At 45.3% G+C, this 17,313-nt stretch overlaps 1 long non-coding RNA gene across 1 annotated transcript in view; it reads right to left on the bottom strand.

Annotated features, from left to right (window-relative positions):
- Positions 1-292: 292 nt before the first annotated feature.
- Positions 293-17,313, bottom strand: part of LOC120323461 — an 81,182-nt gene continuing 64,161 nt past the window's right edge. Inside the window, exons 3-4 of the long non-coding RNA XR_005563930.1 lie at positions 1,608-1,681; positions 293-1,106 (exon numbers count right to left, since the gene is read on the bottom strand). This is a non-coding gene — a long non-coding RNA (uncharacterized LOC120323461). The remainder of the gene's footprint in view (positions 1,107-1,607; positions 1,682-17,313) is intronic.

Consider the following 17,313-nt stretch of genomic DNA (forward strand, 5'->3'; position numbering starts at 1 on the left):
TTCACCCCCAGTGGAATGCCATTGACTGCATGGGCTGGAGCTGCAGCAGGGATAAATTGGCCTATCAAAAATACATAAAAATTTAGAAACAGAATTCAGTGACGTGTGGAAGCGATTTATCACATCTATGTCACTTAAAATTACATTATCACTAGCAAACCCATTAAATATTATGGGTTACATTAAGATTCCTGAGAGGCCAAACAACAAAGGAGGTGGTAGTGATTGGATGGGGCAGGAGGGGATTCATACACTGACCCAAAGCCCAGGGCCACCAGCTACTCACCTGGTCTTGAGCCAAGCCTGGGGACAGCCATAGAGTGCTGCAGGGTGGCAACCATCAGCTGCACCAGCAGGATGTGGCCACAGATGTACCTGGTGGTGCTGGCAGGAGACAGGGCATTGTCACCATATCCACAGAGCAGTGGTGCCACCGGCTCCTCAGTCTATTGTCTCACAAATGGGAGGGTAAGTCCACTGAAACCCAGTGCTTTGGAAGCCCAGCATGTTCATCCTCCACCTGCAGATTTCTGTTGCAGCATCCCAGTTCCATAACATCGTCGGAGTGGTGCTGCTCTAGCTGGCTTTCCATTTTCAGCAGCTGCAGTTTGCAAAATGAGCCTTGCAGGGAGTGGGAGGGAAGGGAAGGAGATATCTCTTTTTCTGTGCGACTCTCATGGTGTTACCATGATCTCAGACCCCTAGAAAATCATTAGGCTGCTTCACGGACCACTCATCAGTGGTGGGAGCCGAGCTCACAGTGGTGCCTCCACAGCCAAGTTCAGTGTTTGGTTACAGCAGCAGCCATTAGGTTTGGTGCATGGGCTCATCAGGGAGCATTGCAGAGACATTGTGTATCACAGTGTGTATTTAATGGCAATAATCATGTTTGCATGGAGATGAGCTAAGGAATTTTGCCTCTGTCTGGGAGTGTCCAAACTCAGCAGTTCTCCTCAGGGACTTGGACTCGGACAGTCATGAGGCTCAGGATGGCTTCAGTGGCAGTCCAGCCTTGCAGGTCCAGCTGTGGTGAGCAGGCAGTTAGGAGAGCAGAGCCCGGCCAAGGCAGAGCAGCCAGAGGGGAGTGGGTGGAATGCACAGCCTAGCTGATGGAATAAAAGAACAACCAACTGTTTTCCCTTGGAAAAAAAAACCCCACAACTTGCTAAATTGCCTTACCAGGATTTGATTATTGCAGATACCAGGCCAGGCAGCCTCAGTCACAAAACATTTCATTACTCTCACTACAGCTGTGGGTTGTATTCTCTCATTCACTTACACAGCATCCGTGGCTGTAGCACACGGACGCACCAACTTCTGACTGCACACCACTGTGTTTCGGTCCACTGGCTTTGCAATTTCCCTCTTCTTATTTTTTAAAGTTTTTAAGGACAGCAGGTACACAGGAGCACAAATAGAAGCATTGTATCTTCAAAGATGTCAGTAGGGAGGTCTGACAGTAGTGTGGGGACACGTACCCTGTATTTTTCCCTCCACTGGTACAGGGGACAGCTGGGGACCCTTAGCATGGCTCCTGGCGTAGAAATGGGGCAAATCCAGCACAGGCAGCTGGTGAATATTCCCCTGATGTGATCACAGGTTTTTACCTAGAAGAGAGGAGGCAGGAGAAGCCAGCCACACTTCCTGTAATCGAGGTGTCATGATGCATTAGTCTGGAGACCTAAAAGAACAACAATTGCATCTTAAACTGTGATAGTTAATTTATTATTGGAGAATTGAAAGGCAAAGTGTAAGAAGGTGTTTTTTTCCACACCCTGAATAGACTGTTAAAAACCAGATACATTAATCTTTTCTTTTTTTTTTTTACCCATGGCTATAAAAACAGAAGGCTACCAATAGAACCAAGAAGACATTTGTAGGTCTCTTGGCAACTTATGCCCATGAAATTCTTCATCAAATATTTCCAGCAAGAGTTGCTAACAACCTCAAACTGTATGACTGCTTGTTGTTCTTCTGCTAATTGATTCTTACACACAGCATACCTAATACCTGCCTCTTAAATCTAATTTTATTAAAATTCCTTAACAGTGCAATGAGAAATAATTATTTGGTCTTTTATCCATTTCTGATTCCAAAATCCCAAAGCATTTTCCTTGCATCTGTTAGGCCTTGTAGGCAAGAGCTTTTATCCCCAAGCAACTGAAGGATGCACCAGGGTAACAAAACTTGGTGCAACCTAAATAATGTTACACATGAGCAGGCAGCAAGGCTGGCAAGGGAACAAGCTTTCCTTCCAGCCCTTACCTAACCCATGGGAGGCTTTTTGATTTGGAACGGACATGCAAGAGCGTTAATTGTTTTTACATTTCTGTTCTTCTCTCCTGACCAAACCACTCCTCAAAGGAACAAAAATATCCCAGAGATGACCAACTTCTTGGGAGCAGTACAGATAATCTGATTTGTTTCTCAGCTGTTTTTATCCCAGTTCTAGAAGGATGGTGTCAGTGACATGGTTTCAGGCCTGTGCCCGCTGTCGAGCACAATTGGGTGCTGCAGCACTCTGCTCATGGGCTCAGGTCTGATCCCCCACTGGCACAGCAGGTCCTGGCACTGCCCCATGGATGCTCAGGAAAATGGTACTATTTGGCTTTACTCTGTACAGCTTAAACCTAACTAACCCTAATTCTTCCCTGAGCACCCGAATAACTGCAGCACAAATCACGTCACTGCAGTTATCTTCACCTAATACGAGCTCCTGGACAACACTTCAACATATCTAAAAGAACTAAAAGAAACAACAAACTAAAAGAAGGTAGATTGAGACGAGATATAAGGAAGACATTTTTTACAATGAGGGTGGTGAAACACTGGCACAGGTTGTCCAGAGAAGCTGTGGATGCCCCATCCCTGGAAACATTCAAGGTCAGGACAGGGTTCTGAGCAACCTGAAGTAGTTGAAGATGTCCCTGCTTGTTGCAGGGGGTTTGGACAAGATGACCTTTAAATGTCCCTTTCAACACAAACTATTCTATGATTAGATGATAAAACCTGGATGCATTCTTTCTTTCATCATGAGATTCTCTGTTTCCAAAATCCTGGTATATCCAGCCATCTCCTGCATGGCAAACAACTACAAGCCATTAACATCCAGAGATGCTTTGAAGTGCTAGTGAATTGTTTCCATGCCCAATGGATTATGCTACTAATCAAATCTGACATATGACTAGCCCTAATACCTAGGCCTTATTCACAGCTGGAAACGTATCAAAACCAGCCTAATCAGGAGGTGGCCTTTGGATTAAAGCCAAAGTAAAACTTTTCCAAAGTTTTCCAAATTTTGATTACTGGATGTGGGTAACAGGAAACTGAAATATATTAGTCAAGTCTGTGCAGCTACACAAGGTAAAAGCAGCATAAATGTTCACTGAAGGGTTTGGGATAAGAGGTGACCCTTGGACTACATTTCAAAACCAGGTGTTTGAAGAATTCAGGCAGTAAGATAAAATGCTTGGAATGAAATGGAAGCAGAACCAGTGGCTCTGTAGTCTCAATCCTGCCTCCCTTTGTGCCCATCAGTGTAATGGCTGCATCTCACAGCCTCATCTGCTAAAAACTGTGGGTGTAAATTGGACATACTGTGGAAGCAGATATGGCAACTTTGTTCATAATGGAGGTGTTCCCCACATTAGGAAGCAAATAACTTCAGAAAAGTACAATTTGGGTTCTGTATACATTGTGGGTTTATAGAACTGCGGCAAAACGACTGCAGAACCCAAAGCAGCACATTTCCTAATTCTCTCGATGTGGTTAAGAGTTCAGCACAAAATGGGATACTAAATTAAATATAGCTATCACAGGCTGATCCTCCTCACTCAAATATATCGTTATACACAAATACCCATTCACGCACAACCACACATATGTCCCCCCAGCTCTGCGTACACACCGTTCCACCCACACGCGGAAGAAAGATTTTTTGGATGCTCTGCTGTGACATTTACTGACAAAGTCCCAGGGGTATTGCACCTATTCTTTTTCGCATTACACATGTAATGCAAGATATAAAATTCTCGGTAGATGTTCTAAGTTTGTATTTAATAGACCTGGAGGCTCTGAGTGCCTTTTCACAGATTGCGTTCCAGCTGTCTGCCGATATTTGAATGTGCAGGTCTTGGTCCCATGCTGTGCAAACAGGCAGCCTCCCACGCATTTTGTGTACCAGGAGTAATTTATGAGTCTATCTATAAAGGAAATAACAGTGCGTTAAGAAGGGGTTATGTAAAGCTCTGAGATTGAGAAGTAGCTCAGTTAACTCAGTACAACTTCCCAACATCACTGTTATGTTTCAGCTGATTTACAAAATGAGGAGGCCTTCAGCTGGTGATTCATATTCTTTGTGAAGCAGACGGGGGGGGCAGGAGGAAGTATAATAACTGTCCCTACATAAATCTTATGTCACTGAAAGGCTCCTACCTTGAAACCTCATAGCCATTAACCATCTTTTGCAAATATGAGTATCTGAATTGAACTGCAATTCCCAAGACACCGTGGGATATTCTGGTACCAACCAAATAGATGAAAAAATAAAACGTGAGGTGATGGACATTTATTTTCCATCTCATGCCACAGGGATTTCTTCCAAATTGCCATTTATTGCAGATCCTACAGGCAATGCATTGGGATCCACATAATGAATGCCCATGGGGAGTGCCCCACACCCCTGTCAGGAGCCATGGAAGAGCACTGGGACTGCAGCAGGGCCAGAGCAGACAGCAAAGGGAATCCCCACCACCTCACATAGTGATTCATGTTGGGCACTGATGGTTGATCAAAACAAAAATGTTGACTTGCAACACTGTTTTTTTCCTATTTGCCCCCCCCCAAAATGGAAGCCATTCCGTAGCTATCAGAGACATCTCTTTTGAAGGCTTGTCTGCAAACCAGTTCAGTCCTGCTTTGCGAAAAAGCGAGCAGATAACAGGGTCTGAACAACAAAACCTTTCCTAGTTATAGAGCAGGTTGGATTTAGCAGCCTTACATCCCTTCTTGATTGCAAACAAAACACAAAATGCAAAAGTTGCAAGCTGCTCAGATTAACAAATTCAGCATTATTTATTTAATGTCCCTCAGAACATGAATATTTAAAGTGGACAATGACCTCTAAACAGAAGAAAGTTATCAAAATCCATATGTGCCACCTCTCCACCCAGAGGGCAAGCTGAGCTTGCTGCTTGGCTTGGGTCAAAGGGGACCAGAGCAGAGGCATCATCCTTCATCTCAGTAGCTGGCCACCAAGTCATCCCCAGCGTGGCACTGACCTACACAACACTTCTTTCTACAAGTCTGCCTATAAACCACTTGTGTCTGTCATCAGTTTGCAGCTGCTCACAGGCAATAAAGCAGGAGCAAGCAGTGTCTGGCACAGTGCTGTTGCTGGAAGTCCCACCCTCGAGCCTGGTGCTCAGGTATGTCCCCAACAAGCTGCGAAAGAGGTTGCAGGGTCTAAAATTTTGGCAGGCAGCCAAACTGCCCAGCCAGCACTCACAGCCATGGTGGTGTCCTGAAGACTGACCTGAACTGTCAAATGAAAGGTTCTATCCCAAATGATGGTTTTCAAAAGCATTTCTCCCCACCTTACCCCAAGCTAGTGCCAGCATCAAACATTTCTAATCTCACAAAATACTCCATTCATTTCTACTCTTCTAAAAAAAAAAAAAATTCTCCTCTCCCATCTTTCTTGAGACTGTTACTAGCACGTTACGCACATTTTTTTTGCAGGCATTCCTATAAAAATTCTCAGAGTTCTAGACAAAACCAATGACAATTCTCCCCAAAACCTATTTTTCAAGACATGATTTCAAGACGAAACCAACTGTGGACATAGCAATTGCTCCACGTTTCTCAGCCAACAATATTGCTGATCTTGAGAGGTTTCTTAGTGGCTTCAGGAGTATCTCTGAGACCCATCGTGGGGCCATCCCCAGCCCCGTGCAGCCACCTCTGCACCCTGGGATCAGGAGCACCAGCACCACCTTCATGGGTCATGTCATTGCCACTGTCACACGGGCCAGTGATGTCAGGCAAATGTATCCACGTGGAGCAGGCTCATCTGGAAATGAGAGATAATAATATTTTCCTACCTTGCAGGCCCATGACAGGAGATCTTCATTAGCGCTGGGGAGGCAATCAGAACGTCACCATGATGAGAGCCATAAAAAGCTGTCCATGAAACGTGTCAATCACAGCCAACCAGCCTGAGCCGAGTCCTACCCTCTCTCCTCCTGTCACACCGGCGAGCCAGCCCAGATTTAAAAGCCAAGGAACTGTCTGCCATTTTCTCTGGTGTTTTAGCCACTGGGACTCAAGCTTTGCCAACTGTTAGCACCTAATGTTGCAACCAGCACATTTCAGCTTCAGCTTGTGAGATTTCTGGCATTTCACTTATAAAAATGCTGAGTTCCTAAAAAAAGCACTTTTTGCAATGGAAGTTTCTCATGAAAAATGATTCACACACATTTTTTCACCAAAGTGTGTTGAAAGCCAAAGAAAAAAAAAAGCCAAGAAGAAAGCAGCAAGCAAGCAGCACTGGAAAACTCCCTGGGGAGATGAGACCCTGGCTGGTGGCACAACAGTGCAATGGTGTGATTCGCTTTGGTGTCTGCTTTGTAGGGCTGGGACCTTCACAAAGAAGAAGAGGAAGAGCTGAAACAATCATCACCACACGAAATCTTCCCCTCTGGGAGGTGAATTCATCACTGGTGCAGGGATGCTTGTGCCATCCAACAGAGTGTCTGGACCAAGACCAGGCTGGGCTGTGGAATGGCTCCATTCTGGCTCACTAGTTTCCAATAGCTCCTCCAGGAATGAAGCACTTCCCAAGTGCTTTCTCACCTAAACAACCAAAATCCCAGTTCTTCCATGCTACTGTGTTTTGCAGATAGCCCCAGCACACTGCCCTCCTCCTTGCTCTGACAGCTCAGGAGAGAAAGCAGATTTCTGGGTGCAGTCTGACACCAGGCCAACCTGAAAGTTTAAAATCAAAGTGGATGAGAAGTAGATTCATTATAGACTAATTAATCCAGAAAAAGACTCCTGGACAAAGGCTGATAATATTCACTTCAGGATAATTTTGAAATAAATATGAGGATTCACAGAAGAAAAAACACAGTTGGGAAAAGATTATTTTTGAAGCATAAATATAGCTCATTTCTAGCCCCTCTCCTCCACATATCAATTAATGAAGCAAATCATCTGTCTGAATCAAAGATGTGGGAGAAAAACATAGTTATCTATTTGAACTACAAAAAAATTAAAGGATTTAAAATGAAACATATAATTAGCCTGTAGGACTCTCTGCTGTAGGTTATTGAGGCAAAAAGAAAACCCTTACTAACTTTCAAAAAAGGACTCGACAGCTACAAGAATAGCTTCTGCTGCTCTGCAAAAGCGAGGAAAATGTTCATCTTCTGGAGACAAACAGGTCCAGCCAGAGACCAGCTCTGGGCTACAGGGTTTGTAATTCTGCTCCCACACAGGCTCCAGCTGTTGTCACATTTTGCCCAGCTTTGTGTTCTTTTACTGGTTTTAATTTTACTATGTTTTTAACCTACTTACACTTGCAGGAGCATCTCTCTGCCCACCATGCTGCACACTGTGGTCCAGCCCTTGCTGGGGCAGCTCCCCATGTACTCACAGGAGCTGCCTCACTTTCCTTAGACCATAAGGGAAATTAGGAGAGCACAAACAGCAGTGAACAAACCCCTTCATCTGTCGGGCCCTGTGTTGATGCTATTGGTGATTGCAACTGCTGAACCTCCATCAAAGATGCTGGCTCTCACTCCCCTGAGATCGGGCAATCAACAGAGAGCACCAGCACAATACCTGGCATACGAGGGCTTCATTCAGTGGTGTTTGTGCTCCTCTGATTGAAGGCAGGCAAGAAGCACTACACATGGCTATTTTCATCAGCCCCTGGTGCTGCAGGACACATAGCTGATGAACACCAGCTGGCAGCGGGAGGACGTGTTCCCACCAATTAGCTGTATGATGATGCTCTGCAATCTCCTCGGAAGCATCTGGCACGGGCCACTGGCAGACCCAGCTACGGGATGAATCGGTGCTCTGCTGCACTGTGGCGACTCACACGTTATTAAAGTTTAGATTGAAATGAGGAGTTCAATGTCAAATCTGTGAGCCCAGCCAAAGACTCAGCAGATGCTGCATATATAGACGCATACGGAGGCTAATATTGCTCTGAACAAGGCTGACTCTGGCTTTCATAGATATATCACAAAAACACCCCTTAGCAGGCATCTTTCTTCCAGAGATTATCACTTGCATAAACATGAAGTACCTATGGGTCACATCTGAAACCCCCTCTTTATCACTGCTATTTATTTGGAAATGCAGAGGCTGTGAGAGGTTCCAGGCAGGACAGGCACGACTTATCTTCCACCAAGCCCTGGATCCATGCCTAACCTTCAGTGTGGCTGTGTTGCCCCTCCTTGCATCAAGGCAGAAGCAAGTGCAAAACACCTTCATAGGGAGCTGGAAGCATTTGCCTGCAGTCTGGTACTACTTTAAACACCTACCCAAAGCCAAGGGAAAACTCCTGCCTGGTGCCTGCTGATGAAGTTTTTGGAAATAAGCAGGTCAGCATAATCCAGTCATCCTCAAATAAATGACCATTTGACACCTTTGTGAGTAGAGCAGAGGTTTTACCAGCTCAGTTTAAAATTTATGAGGCACTTGATCAAGATCTAAAAAAAAAAAAAAAAAAGTGAACTGAAAATTATTCCCTCAAAAATAAGATCACTTTGACTAAGTTACTTGCTTCCCTTCAGAGGAGATTTAAGGTTTTTCTCTCTTCCTCTGCAATCTGGCTCCCTTTTGAAGTTAAAAGAAAGAAAGGTTCAGGGGCTTTTTTATTTAAGAAGAAAAACAACCTTCTCCTCTTTGAAACTATTTTTCTTAGACAATTGCTGTCTCAAATTTTAACAAATATTCGCTAATTTGCACCTTGTTCAAAAGCAAAACAGGAAGTTTGATTTTTTTTATTATATTTTTTTGCCTACTGAATGTTACTTTGCTTTCTTTGTCTTAGTGGCAGAAGGGAGAGTCTTAAAGGAATCAAACTACCAGCTCCCTTCCAGATTTTCACAATTTGTTATATAATTTCTTAAAAGGAGCCATAAGGCCACTAGGAGGGAAAAGAGAAATCTTTTAAAAAGAAGAAAGAAAATAGATTTTTTTTTTCACCCATCTTCTTGTAGATGAAGTAGATGAGACTAAAAGAGGTATTTCATTTGAAAAATTGAATTCAAGCCCAAGAAAAAAAGCTGACAAGGTGTTCCTGCTAGGAAATTCATTCGCAGGGACCAGACAGAGGAAACCAAGAGACTTTCTTCAAGGACAAAGAGAAAGGAAGTTTTGAAAAATATGAGTTCAATTTAAAAAATCCTTTTTTTTTTTTTTAATTTATTTTTCCCAAGCTGTATGAGAAGAGATGTGGGGTATTGTTTTCCTGAGGAGGAGAATTTGGGTTCTGTATGTTCCAAAGGCAGGAGTGATGGGCAGGTCTGGGAGCAGGCAGAGCTCTACTTGTGTCTCCCTGTAATGCTGCCTCATAAATACCGTAGGGCTTTAATGCTGAGCAGTATTTTAGGAACCAGGTACTCAGGGCTGCTCACAGTCCTCTGCGTTGCTCCAGCAACAAGAAGCTCATCTGAGCGGCCAGCGAGGTTTCCCCTGTGAGAACAACCCCACCAGGATCTCACAGCCGTGGGTAAAGGGGTGGCCAAAAAAACAGGGAGCAGAGAGGGTCGGCACTGTGGTCCTCTTGCACTTGAGGGTTTGTGGTGGGTGCTGCTGGGAGCAGCCCTGTCCTCGCAGTGCTCAGAGACCCGCATCCCCTTACAACACTCCATCTGGAGAGTCCTCCCACTTCTCTGCCCCATGGGCATGAGTGGGTTCTCTAGACACCTTAATCCATAAGTCTCCCTCCATCTCCTCCCGTGCACATGCTTACACATATGCACTCCTCATCCATATGCATGCCCACAAGGCAAGTGCAATGAAACATACCCAGCCTGTCCTTTCCCAGATGGAGCAGATCCTCCTGTGGCTGCTCATGACGGAGCACATGCACCAGCTCCACTGCACCGCCACCTAAACCGCACCAACAGGCATGCCAAATCCATCTTTTCCAGTCTCCTTCCCTGAGGTGAGTTGATAGCACCTCATCCCCAGCTCAAATGTGGTCCAGCTCCTCCCCTCTCCGCAGCTGAAGGGAAGCCTGTTGAGCATTGCTTGGGGCTGGGGCGGCTCCAGATGGCAAAGGAGAAGGCAGCAAGAAAACAAAGTGAAAGCAAGAGTTCATGAATCTAAAGGTGTTTCTGGGTAAGACAGGCTGATATTTACACCAGGCACTGAACCTGGGCAGGACTGAAAAAGACTAAACAGCTCTGGGGAGGAAAAACCAGCCTCTGGTTTGTTATTTATCAGTTTATGAGCATCAGTGTATGAGATGGTGGGAATGTTTGCACATCTCTAATCAGCTAAACAGTTTGTAGCCCAGGAAGAATGGCAAATTAACCCAGGATTCTGGTGCTGGAGACATTTTGTACTGAAAAGATGTGTTTGGTGGCAGACTTACAGATTCCCTCTTGGATCACCCATTTGCATCCAGGATGTTTTCTTTCCAATTTAAAGCCAGTGAAAACAAAACCAAACAGCCAAACACCCTTTCCAATAAAATAAATGAGCTTAAGTATCAAAACATATCCGCTATTTGCTTATGAAAAAAATAAAAAGAAAAGTCAAAGCCTTCACTAGCAGACTTTCACGTCTTTTCAGCTCAGAACATCATTTCACTTGCAAGTTTCCTCCAATTTTTTTAATGCTTTCAGGTGAAAACCAAACCAACATTAACCCGAAACACATTTCCCTTTTCCTCTTTCAATTTCTTTTTTCATTGAATTTTCCCTCTGAGATTGTCCCCATCAGCTCTCACCTCTCCAGGGAGCTCTGCAGCTCTGCTCAAGGACGCAGAGTCAAGCCCAAGGAGTTTCCATGGCTCCATTCCTGCCTGAACCACATCACTTGAACTGAGAGTCTGCATCAAGCATCACGGAATGGCCAGTACTGGAGGCAGCCTGCCCCTACCTGGCCAGGTGTTCCTCTGTTTCTTTCCAGTGCCAAAGAAGATTGATGGCATTTTCTTCCAGCATGCCTCAAGCTGCATCTTCTTTGTGAAAACACAGCAAAACCATCATCTCCACCAAGCCAAGGAGCAGGAATATGTGCATCTGGTTAAATCCTTTCATGAATAACTTAATAATGAAAAGTATTCTGCATTAATATAGCTTGGCCATGATGCTATTACAATAAAGATAACAGACCCGAGTGAGTTCTGTCTGCATCAGGGAGCAGCCTTTAACCACATCGTGCTTCATTAGCAGCTGCCCCATCCCTCATGCAGTCATTAAAGGTGCGCTACAAAGCTCTAGATGTGTGAGGGGGACAGGGCCAGATGAGTGGGGTAAAGCATCATTTCAGGGACCTTTTTCTACTCCTTCAAGACATGCAGCAAGGTCACCACTGCTCTTTCCCTCCTTCTATTCTTACCCTGCTTGGTTTTCACAGATTAGAAAGCCAGGGCTTTGCTGGCCCAGATTGTTCCTCCCTCCTCCCCAGCCATATTAAAAGCCACAGGAGGGTATTTATGTGAGGAAATCTTTGCAGAGAATCCCCTGCTTGGTCCCTGTGGAGCATCGGGTTTGTTCTTCCCCAGCTCCATGCAGCAGAAAAGCTGCTTTCAACCCTACCTCATGCAGACAGCCGTGCTAGCCCCAGTACTGATGATCCCACTTCTCCCTGAGCTGGGAGTGAGGACACGACTGCATTGCCCTCACCTTGTGCATATCTCAGTCCTTCTTTTGGTGGCACATGGGATTCCCATGGTCCTGCAACCCTGTTGGGATTCTTGAGCTGCACCTCTCTGTCCCCAGCATGAGGGATTGCTTCCTGCCCAGCAGCTCGACAAGACAGACAAACATCTTGATACAGAGGCATTTCTGCAGTTGTTTTGGTTTTTTTTTTTACCTTTTGTTAACAAACTAGGGAAATCAGAAGCAGAAGTCTCCTCCTCCTCCTCGCTGCAGGCACCTCCCAGGCAGGAGCAGTTCCCACAGCCCCTCTCTGCAACTAATTCCCCAAGCTGCTTCCTGGCACCCAGGGGAGAGGAAAAGATCATTATCGCTTTCAAAATGAGACTGTGGAGAAAATATACACTGAGTCCAAAACAGTAATTGTATTTCCCAGGGCTGGAGGGGCCCTTTGCTGCCAGACATGCAAAGAACCCGGCTCCGGCTCCTCATCCACAGCCAGCTCTGGGCACAGTACATGAGTACCCAGAGTGCTACTGCCTGCTGTGGGGCAGGGCAGGGATGGGAAGTCCCTGGAAGTATTTAAAGCCAGGTTGTATGGAGCTGTGAGCAATCTGGTCTAATGGAAGGTTTCCCCGCCCATGGAAAGGAGGTTGTAATGAGGTAATATTTAAGGTCCCTTCCAACCCAAACCATTCTGTGATCCTGTGATCTATGATTTTATGATTCCATGGGCTAATGGTGCTACCTGTTCTGTAGGGATGTTTCTGGGGATGAAAAATGCAGCAATAGCCTCCACCAATGCTTCTGTTGCCCCACCCAGGGTTCGGCTGCAGGGTCCCAGCTGGAATCAACAGGCTTGCCTGAGACTATACCCCTGAGACACCTCCAGCTGGGCAGGGCTGGCCTCACTGCCACCCCTTCCAGCCCAAATGCTTAGTGAAAGCTCCAGCACACCTTGTCCTTACAGGGTGGCTCACGTGCTGCCGAGCCTCTCCAGTGGGTCCCCACTCCCCTCCTCAGTGTGCTGTTGGCTTCACCCCAGCAGCTGCTGCAGCCTGGGATCCCCTACGGCTTGTTTGGTTTGAAGCTGTTGTGTTTGTTTTCTTTCACTGTTAACTTTCAAGTATAAATGTGCAAGCTGGGGAAAGTGTTCCTAATGCCCCATATGTTTCCCCTCAGGAACAGAGCTATTCCTTACTATGCTTTAGACTTTTAAGATGTTGCCGCCTCTTTTTTTTTAATCTCCTTGTTCCTGCAGAGCCTGGAGCTGGGCTTGGGGAGCAGCTGAGCATCCCTGGCCCCAAGATGGACAGAAGGATGAGGCTCATGGCTCCAGTCCCACAGAGAGATGGCCTGCCTCCTTCCAGCAGCTGTAATGAAATGCTTTGAACCTAAAAATGAAAAGAGAAAGGAAAAGGATGTTCTCTCCCCTCCCCTGACACGCACACATGCACGCACACACTCCTGCGGACTTCTCCTTCTTCTGGTATATCAAATGGCCGTGTCTTTTTGAAGTTACCATGGCAGTGAGAGCAGAGCAACAGCACAACTCACAGAGGGGGAGAGAGCAAAGGAAAAACGCTGGCACAGGGATGGGGAGGACAGAAAGGGGCCTAGAGGATCCTCTGATGTCTACAAGATGTGGTGCGGAAAAGGTTTTCCCACAGGAGAAATTAAAATAAGCAAACAAATATGCAGCCATGAGAGGGCAGATAAAAAGTAAAGAAAAGTAAGATCTAAGCACAGAGCTGCGAAAAGGACTAAGGGAGAAGCAAAGCAGAGACAGAAATTCAACTAATTAGAGAACAAGGTGTGTACAGAAAGAGAAACGGAGGAAGGTGAAAGAGGATTTAGCATCAAACCTAGAACAAGGATAATTCCAGGAGAGAAAACATGAAGAAATGCCAGTGACAGGCTTCTTTAGAGCAGCTGGTCTCGGGCAGGTCCCCTTCTACCCTAAACCCAGGAGAGCACTCCCTGACAGACCACTTCTGACTCTCCAAGCCCAAGTAAGACCAGGCCCATTGAACACCCCATTGGCTGGGCTTGCTTGCACTAAGCAGCTCAGGACAAGGCTTGAGCTCAGGGGTGTTCCATATCAGGAAAATCCCACCTCCTTGCTCAGCCCAGCAGGGCAGGTGCTCCGTGCAAACCCAGGCTGACTCCACGCACCATGCACATCCCTGCTGTGTGTTCATGTGCTGTAGCAGGTAGGGAAATGGTGGATGCTTCAGAAACCTAGCACAGAGAAACAGCACAGGGTAGAGGGAAGGAGGGACAACCTTATCTAAGGCCAGACAGTGTTCCAGGTTGCACACAGTCATGCTGCACTGCTCCTTTTCCTCCCTGTGCCATGAGGATGTCACTCTTGGTTCCAAGTCCTGGCCTCACTGAGAGAGTGTTGAGCCAAGCCTTTCCCCTGCACCTGGATAATGTGCAACTAGGTGCTCTAAGGAGCTCATGACCAGCCTAGGAAATCCCTTGTATGGCAGATTGGGAAAGCACCACTGACTTGTCTTTCAGTCAAGATTAGATATCTTCTAGTGTGGATCTAATCTACCCCAGCAACAAGGACTTGACATTTCCCTCTTGGGCTATTCCACAGATTTCATTGCCAGAAAGTCATTCAAAGTATCCCATTTTTTCTCAGCCTGAGTCTGTACTCCCAGTAGAGCCATGCTAAATAATTCCTTTTTGCTCTGGAAGTTTAAAATCTTCATCTGTCATTTTGGCATTGTACCTTATTTAAAATGGTTGACATTTCTTCAATTCCAGGCTTACCTGGAGGGTGCTAAGCAGAAGACCAAGAGACTGGAAAACTTTGCAAAGCAAAAATCTAACAGAATAGGAGTGTGGGATGAAAACAGCATCCCACGCATATTTAAATACCAGCATCCAGAGTGAGCAGGATTATGATTGCTTGGCCTGAAACAAATGGTTCCACTTCTGCTGCTGCTAATACCATTAAATAACCAAGAGAGCGAATGTCACTGATTAGAAAATAGCACAGAGCGTTTGCAAGCACTAATCAACTTCACAGAAATGTTAACTTTCAGACCTAAAAAACCCTTGACAGTGTCCCTGTGAAGTTATTTCGGGTGAGGCTCTGCATACCGGAGCTGTCCCTTCGCATTAGGCTTGATCCCTGCTCACCACGCACACAGCAGAGTGCACCCTTAATGCTTTCCAATTACATGACAAGCAAAGCAACTTATTGGTGCTCTCTATGTTAATGTCCCGATATTTTTCATATTTATGATATCTAATTACATTTGCTTCTGATAGTGATGTAATGTTTAGGTACTGAAGATTGAGAAGACCGCTCTAATGTTAATATATTTACATTATTAAAAAGTAATACATTACGTAGGCAGTCTGCTGTGTAGGGATGGATTTCCAGATGAGCTTTCAAGGCAAATCCATTATCTTCTCCCTCCTCCTGTCCCCTGTACAGATTCTGATAACTAGGATTGACTGGCAGTGTTTAAAGTGACTGCAGCTGGTATCATAGTGCCAAAAGGGAAAAGGTATCTTACACATGCATGAAATTAAATAGGCCCAGGGGTCTCAGAGGACCACACTGCATTACCAGGCAGAGGAATTCAAGACATTAGCTAAGAAGATCAGCGCTGCAAAAACAGTGCAAAAAAAAACCTTCAGGAGGGCTGGAGAAAAGCGGGCTTCCCTGTGCAGTGCCATCAGAGGCACTTTCTGTGAAAGTCTATTATCTGGAAGAGAAGTCTCCACAAGCCCTCTGGTTTTAGATGGCCTTTTCCCCTTTGGCCAGGGAATTGCATATGTCTGATGATCACCTGGACACCCTGCACATCTCAGTGCCCTCTTCAGATGAGGAGAAATGGTGTATTTATAGGAGAGATTGAGTTGTTGTATTCCCTAAGGATCACCTTCTGGAGGGACACGTACCCTGTGGGACTGCTTCCTCCTCAGACACTTCCACACTGATCACATCTCCAGAAGTTCACCGAAGAAGCCAAGACGCAGGCCAGTGCTTCATATATTTTTTAGACACACCTCAAAGTAGCTAAAATGTGTTGTTCAGTATTATCTGTCTGGTCAACCCAGGAAAGATGTCAAATGCAAGTGAAAAGTGGGGGGACAGGGGGTAGAAGCTGTGCACAGCTTTCACTGGGGGATATTCACCAACCAAGCAGGTGATGAACAACATCATCTTCTCTGATCTGTGAGAGCTGAGTGTGAGCCACACCTCCTGTATAAATCCAACATCTCAAATACCATCTCCACATCAAACCCCCTAAAGAGCCCTTCTCTCACAGTGAAAATGAGTCATAAACACGAGAGAACCAGCGCTACCAGCACTGGAGATCCGTACTGAGAGACCAGTCTGTTCAGGATTCATTTACAAATTCCTAATAAATGACAAATAGGTTCTTTAATGAACAGCAACTGCAGCAGTGGTCTCAAGGCTCACGTTCTTGACACTGCAGAAGAGAAAAGACAAGTCTAGGGCACGCAAGGCCTGCTAATAATGCTAGATAATAATAAAATAAATGAATAAATAAATAATAGTTGCAAGCTCTACTTCATCACCCATGAGCTACTTATAAACTATAGTCTACCAGTGCACATATATCTATACTTGCTGTCAACCACACATTAGAAACCCACTGAATGGGGCACATGCACCGTAACAGACCCTCAGTGCCCCCCAGGGAGGACGGTTTTGCCAGTGTTTATCCCCTGGACAAGTTAGCTGGATGATGGGGAGATGGACAGGCCCTCCAGCACCTGCTTCATTATAGGTGTTTCCATTCAGTACTACGTGCTCAGATCTTTCAGAAGGAAAATACACAAAACTAGGTCTTCCTGGCTATTTCTACTCCTTTGAATGTAATTTCTGTCTCCTTAGAGTGATGTGTACTTACACTGAGGAATTGGAAATGACTCCTGAGTTAGTAACAGTGGTGGGGAGGAGGGGGGTTGCCTGCAAGTCAGAACTCATCTACATTGACAGAGAAGGTGTGAGGCAGCTTCTGTGATTTCCACCCAAATTAAGCCTAGCAAAGGAGGATTCTAAACCTCTTCTTTTAATGAGCACAGAGCTATAAGGACAATTACACTGAATGAAATAAAATTAATTAACGCACACATTTGGGGACTAAAAATGCTTATTATCTAATATGTATGAATTTGACCTAACTTAAAATTAATGCCAGAGCCAGAACATATGGCATTCACATTATAGAAAACTGCAATAAACATGGTGCAAAGAGAGGTGTGTTGCTGATCCTTCTAATATCAGCACTGCGAGAGCTCAAGAGAGTGGATGAAAGCATGTGCTGTACATAATTTTCATAGAAATTTCCTTTAGTTGAGCTTGTACTTTACACATGTTTTTACAACTGAACTTACTGGCAAGAGCGAGCTTGGCAAAGTGAATATTAGGTAATACTTCTATGAATATTTTGTCGAGCTGAAAGTCTCT

This window comes from Pipra filicauda, unplaced genomic scaffold, assembly GCF_003945595.2.
Source record: "Pipra filicauda isolate LSUMZ 115617 unplaced genomic scaffold, ASM394559v2 scaffold268_size1050017_pilon, whole genome shotgun sequence".
In the NCBI taxonomy this organism is placed as follows: domain Eukaryota; kingdom Metazoa; phylum Chordata; class Aves; order Passeriformes; family Pipridae; genus Pipra; species Pipra filicauda.